This window comes from Arachis hypogaea, chromosome 4, assembly GCF_003086295.3.
Source record: "Arachis hypogaea cultivar Tifrunner chromosome 4, arahy.Tifrunner.gnm2.J5K5, whole genome shotgun sequence".
NCBI classification, from domain to species: Eukaryota; Viridiplantae; Streptophyta; class Magnoliopsida; order Fabales; family Fabaceae; genus Arachis; species Arachis hypogaea.
The window spans coordinates 68388919-68395808 of NC_092039.1; the positions used below are offsets into that span (position 1 = coordinate 68388919).

The 6890-nt window shown below is 37.8% G+C and overlaps 1 pseudogene; it reads right to left on the reverse strand.

The window, feature by feature from the left end:
• Positions 1-6487: 6487 nt before the first annotated feature.
• On the reverse strand, positions 6488-6589 carry LOC112798887 (small nucleolar RNA R71; annotated as a pseudogene).
• Between the last annotated feature and the right edge of the window lie 301 nt (positions 6590-6890).

The window sequence follows — 6890 nt, forward strand, 5'->3', positions numbered from 1 at the left end:
AATGCACAACAAGGTTTAAAAAATTGTATCAATCTTGCACGTATTCTTGCAAAATTTATTGGTCTCTTTCGATGCCTAAATTTCTGTTGTGCTCTATTTTTCTTATTCTGCACAAACATTTTCTACATAGCAAGAGACAAGTATTATCAAAAAGTCATCATATTTCACTCATAAATGTATAAAATATAATTGCATAAACAATTACACTAGGTTTCACATAGCTTACCTTAGCTTTCTCAGTTCTCCAATAAGCAATTAACTTTCGAAAATGACTATCAGGTATGCTTTTAGGATGGTTTTTCAGCATCTCATTAACACATTTGTATGGGGAAAAAATGACTTTGCTTGATCGTGGTATTATACCGTCTCCAATTGTCATTGATACGACCAAGTACCATCTTTTTTCCTTGAATTGGAATAATGAATTTAGCCTATTAAACACAAATATTATTTGCTAGTAAGAATAAAATATTATGTACATTTCCTTAAGTTCCTAAAAGAAATAAGACTAATATTCTCACTTGAACCAGGGCAGAAAGTTCTGCTGTTTAATTTTAGGCTAAGATTATTTCCCGGGAAATTGAAATCCCAGTAGAGAGGACCATATGTGATTACAGGTGTGTCACCATATGGATACGTAGAGCTTCAGGATAATGATTCTGACAAAAAGTTCATTGTTAATAGACAGAGAGTCAAACATTATCTTGAAAGCAATTTTGAGCAAGAATGCTCAAAACTGAAACTTGATTAAAGCTCAGTAATAGTCCAGCTAAAGACAATAAAGAAGCACTTGCTGGGAGGCAACCAAGCCATTAATAAAGCTTATTTGTTAATTACATGATAATTTTACAGGTTCAGATTAATTATCTTCAAGGTAAAATAACAATTGCATGAGTTCACAGAGTTATAGAAGGATTCAGAGGATGAAACAGCAAAAAGAAGCTCACTGGTGCGAAAAAGCCAGTAAGAGCTATTTTGGGCGTTTAACACCCAAAAGAAGCATCTACTGGGCGTTTAACGCCAGTAGAGATAACCATATGGGCATTAAATGCCAAAAAGAAACAGCTTCTGGGCGTTTAATGCCAGATATACAGCGTCTTGGGCGTTCAGAAAAACACCCAGTGATAAAGGAGTTTCTGGTGTTTAACGCCAGCTAGAAGCAACAGCTAAGCGTTAAACGCCCAGACCAAGCACCAACTGGGCGTTAAACGCCCCAAACATGCAGCAGTTGGGCGTTTAACGCTAGGATTGTGGAGGGGAGGAAATTTTTGTTCCCAACTTGATTTTTTTTCAAATTTTCATGTTTCCATCCATAATTTCTTGCATAAACACATTACAAATCCTAATTTTTCAAATCCTTTTTTAAAGATATCAAATGTATCTTAATTCTAAACATAAATCTTTTTCAATTCCTCCTCAACTTCTTTTCAAATCTTTTTTAAAACTAAATTATCTTTTTGAATTCTTTTCAAATCTTTTTAAATTCTTCTCAAATCTTTTTTTAAACTCATCATATCTTCTTTTCAAAATTTAGATTTATCTTTTCAAATATCTTTCATATCTTTTCAATTTTAAATTACATCTTTTTCCTATCATACTTATCTTTTACAAATCATATCTTTTATCCTACCTTTTTCAAAAATTTTTTTTCGAAAACCCACCCCCTTCCCTTTAAATCCATGTTTGGCTCCCTTCTCTCCTCCACCATTCGAACTTGGCTCTCCCTCTATCCATCTCCTTTCCTTTCTTTTGCTTGAGGACAAGCAAACCTCTAAGTTTGGTGTGTTTATCTGTGATCACTAAACCAATACCCACTAAGATCATAGCTCCTAAGGGAAAACAAACCACTCCAAGAGGCAAGAAAGAGAATATTCCAAAACCACTTTGGACTCAAGGGAAGTTCTTAACCAAAGAACATTCAGACCATTACTACAAATAATGGGTCTAAGGTCAGTGATCCCGGAAGTTAAATTCGATCTAAAAGAAGACAAATATCCGGAGATCCAAGAGCAAATTTGAAATAGGAGCTGGGAAATCCTAGCTAATCCTAAAAAAACGTGGGAAGAAACATGGTTCAGGAATTCTATTCTAATCTGTGGCAAACAGACAGGCAGAGAATAGCTGAAACCGCCTTCTATGACTATCAAACTCTGGTCAGAGGGAAGATTATTCACCTCCACCTTGACAAAATAAGAGAGATCTTCAAGCTGCCTCAACTGCAAGATGACCCAGACTCCTTTAATAGGAGAATGATGAGAACAAATAAGGGCTTGGATGAAATTCTAGAGGACATATGCCTCCCTGGAACCAAGTGGACAACCAACACAAAGGGTGTCCCAAACCAACTCAAGAGAAGAGATCTCAAACCAGTTGCCAGAGGCTGGCTAGACTTTATTGGGCGTTCTATACTACCCACTAGCAACCGCTCTAAGGTTACCATCAAAAGAGAAGTAATGATCCATTGCATCATGTTGGAAAAAGAAGTGGAAGTTCATCAGCTGATCTCTTGCGAACTTTACACAATTGCAAACAAGAACTCCAAAGATGCCAAATTGGCTTATCCAAGCTTAATCTCCATGCTATGTAAAGATGCTGGGGTAAAGATGGGAGTAAATGAGTATATCTCAGTTGAGCAACCAATTACCAAAAAGTTAATGGAAGGACAACAAGTGCAGGACGACCCCATCAAGAGGAAAGCACAGGAGTTCCTCCCCAAAATCCCTCAAATTGAATACTGGGAGCGTCTTGAAGCATCTGTTACCAAGTTGCAAGAAGCTATAGACCAACTAAAGGAAGAACATAAAAATCAAAATAGCATGCTTTGCAAACTGCTTGGGGAACAAGAAGAGCAAGGGCATGAACTGAAGGAACTGAAGCGTCAGAAGCTATCTCTTGAAGGGCCAAGCACCCCACAGATTAAAGGAGCATCCACCTCCCAAAATAAAGGTTGTTGAGTCCTAATCTTAGCCTTAACTCTGTGATAATTGTTCTTATTATGAATTTACCTTAGAAGTTATATATGAGTAGTAGTAATTAGTATTTCTATTTTAATTTTATCTCCAATTAAGCTATAATTTATTTTTCTCATCATCATCAAACATGAATAAAATAGCAGATTTTTAGAATAAGGAGGCAATATTTTTTTCGAGTTTTTAATAAGGAAAATTCTAATTATTTATATGTGGTGGCAATACTTTTTGTCTTCTGAATGAATGCCTGAACAGTGCATATTTTTTATATTGAATTTTATGAATGTTAAAATTGTTGGATCTTGAAAGAATGATGAACAAGAAAAATGTTATTGATGATCTAAAAAATCATGAAATTGATTCTTAAAGTAAGAAAAAGTAGTGAAAAAAAAAGAAGGAGCAGCAGAAAAAGCCAATAGCCCTTTAAACCAAAAGGCAAGGGCAAAAAGGATCCAAGGCTTTGAGCATCAATGGAAAGGAGGGCCTAAAGGAATAAAATCCTGGCCTAAGCGGCTAAATCAAGCTGTTCCTAACCATGTGCTTGTGTCATGAAGGTCCAGGTGAAGAGCTTGAGACTGAGTGGTTAAAGTCGTGATCGAAAGTAAAAGAGTGTTGATGCCAGGGCATCTAGGCCAGTTTCACTGACCTTTACTTTACTGTTTTAGGATAGTTTCATGCATTTTCTTACTGAATAAGGCAAGTTTTGAATGAAAATACACTTACACCTTGATTCAAGCAACTATTGTGAATTTTATATGATTTCAAAGGATTTTGCAAGAATTGAATGACAAATTGATGATGCATAATCTCATGACTTTGGCTAGAGCTTTGATGCACTTTATTTGCTTGATTTCAGGACAAAGGAAGCAAGGAAGAACCACGTTAGTAGTCACGTTAATCTAGTTAACGTGACCACTAACGTGGAATAGGAATGAGCTTGCAACGTTAATGAGAAAAGTGATCACCAATAACGCCTGCGAAGCCATCATAAGCCCACGTTAATTGCCACGATAACTAGGTTAACGTGGTAGTTAACATGGAGATAAAGAGAGCTCCAGCGTTAGTGGTAAACGTGAACACCACTAACGCTCCAAAAATTGGCAATGAGCCATGTTAAGAGTCACGTTAACTTAGTTAACGTGAACTCTAACGTGGAAGGGAGGAACAATACCAATGTTAGTGACACTCACCTTTGTCACTAACGTTGGAGATGGCATTCACTACCACGTTAACTTAGTTAATGTGAGCTCTAACGTGGAGAGTAGGGGCGTTTGGAGCGTTAGTGACAAAGGTAAGTGTCACTAACGCTCTCGAAGATGAAGCATGCCCACATTAAGAGCCACGTTAGTTATACTAATGTGAACTCTAACGTAGGAACAAGGGGGACAAGGCAACGTTATTGGGAAAGGTGAGTCCCAATAACGCTTGCAAAGGTTCATAAGGCAATGTTAGTGCTCACGTTAGTGCCACTAACGTTGAAGTTAACGTGGACTATATGGGGTTGGAACGTTAGTGAAAAAGGTGATTGCCACTAACATTCTCGAACCCACAATTTCACTTAACGTTAACATCACTAACGCCCATGCCTAACTCACACTTTTCTACAAGCTGAGCCCACTGAAGATTGTAACTGCTTCAACTCAAGATCTAAGGCCCACATCCAAGACTTGAAGAACTCACTAGAAGATCAAGAGGAGTAGTATATATAGGAGTAGTTTTGAACTATAGAGGAGCTTTTGGTACTTTGGAGCACTACCCTCTGTATATTTACTCTTCTGCAATTTGAAGCATGTATTCTTTTCTGCCATTTTTTCATTTCTAGGGCTATGAACAACTAAACCCCTTTCATTGGGTTAGGGAGCTCTGTTGTAATTTGATGGATCAGTTATAGTTTTCATTCTTCTTCTTCTTTCTTATCTTTTGATTTACTAGAAAGCTTTCAATCTTAATTCAATTGGTTAGTTGTCTTGGAAAAGAAACTCTCCATAATTGGATCTCCTCTGAGCCTTGGAAAAGGGATGAGGAGATCATGCTAGAAATGTTTTCTCATGTTGGACCAAATTGGGGTCTAGGCGGATATAGTGACATGTTATCCTCCCAACACTTTGATTTGGTAATACATGTGGTATAATCAGTGACCACACTTCATCTCTTCCCATGAGTAATTAAATCAAGGAATTGGGCAATTGTTTAAGCTTAGTGAGATTGGGTTGCTAAGGAATTGGAACCCAATCACTTAAGATTGCTAAGGAGATCAAGATATGCTTTGATTGAGGAAGAGATGAAAATGAATTTGATCCGGCGAATACAACATCTCCTGAGCCCAATAAATTCCCCATTTCTAATCTTACCCATTCTCTTTACTTTCTGCCATTTATTTCCATGTTCATTTCCCCAAATTCCCATTTAAGATTCTACACTTTATTTTTTGCTATTTACTTTTCCGCTATTTAATTTTCTGCAACTCTCAAACTATACTCTGTTTAGCTCAACTAGCATACTCTTCCAACTAAAGTTGCTTGACCAATCAATCCCTGTGGGATTCGACCTCACTCTATTGTGAGTTTTTACTTGACAACAATTCGGTATACTTGCCGAAGGGAAATTTGTTGAGAGACAAGTTTTCATGCATTAAGTTTATGGCGCCGTTGCCGGGGATTGATTTTGTATCAACATTGATTAAGTTGGAAGTTCACTAGATTGAGCATTTTTCTTTTGTTTGTTTATTTTATTCAGTCATTTACCTTCAGTTTATGTAGTTTCTTCCTCATATCCTATACCCTCTCTGTTTTCTTTCTTTCTTAGTTATTATTTGCAATTCTGCTCACTAACCCACTAAATGTTTGATAATTGGCACTACTCACACTAACAATCACTCTAACAAGAATAATCTCTTCATTTTATCTCTTGCTGTGTGCTTTGTTATTTGTATGACAGGGAGAAGAGGCGGAGCTTCAACTTCATTCGATTCAGAACCTGAAAGGACCCTCCAGAGACTAAGGAGGGAAGCAAGAGGAAAAGGAGTTGTTGGTGCTGAGGAAGAGGAAGAGTATTTTGAAACAAGCATGGAGGAGAATTTGGAAAACAATCATGAATGAGAAGCTCACAACCATGCCAGAGAAGGCCCTGCAAATCATGCTGGGCAAGAGAGGAGAGTTCTAGACTCTTACATCAATCAAAATCCAGGAAACTATGGAAGTAGCATCCAAAAGCCCACCATACATGCCAACAACTTTGAATTAAAACCCCAGCTCATCACCCTTGTTCAGAACAACTGCTCATTTGGAGGAAGTGCCCCAGAAGACCCCAATCAACATCTAACCACCTTCCCAAGAATATGTGATACTGTGAAGTCTAATGGGGTCCACCCGGATGTCTATAGGCTGCTTTTGTTCCCTTTTTTACTAAGGGACAAAGCATCCAAGTGGCTGGAGTCCTTTCTGAAGGAGAGCTTAACGAATTAGGAAGAAGTGGTGAACAAATTTTTGGCAAGATTCTACCCCCCTCAAAGAATTAACAGGCTGAGAGCTGAGGTGCAGACTTTTAGGCAACAAGATGGTGAAACTCTCTATGAGGCATGGGAGAGGTTCAAGGACTTAACAAGAAGATGCCAACCGGACATGTTCAATGAATGGGTTCAACTTCACATTTTCTACGAAGGTCTCTCTTATGAGTCAAAGAAGGCTGTAGACCATTCTTTAGGGGGCTCTCTAAACAAGAAGAAAACCATTGAAGAAGCCATAGATGTCATTGAGACGGTAGCTGAGAATGACTACTTCTATGCTTTTGAAAGAAGCAACATTCGAGGAGTAATTGAGCTGAACCACATGGATGCATTGCTAGCTCAAAATAAGATGATCACCAAACAGCTAGTAGATCTTACCAAGAAGGTGGAGGAAAACCAAGTTGCAGCAGTCATCA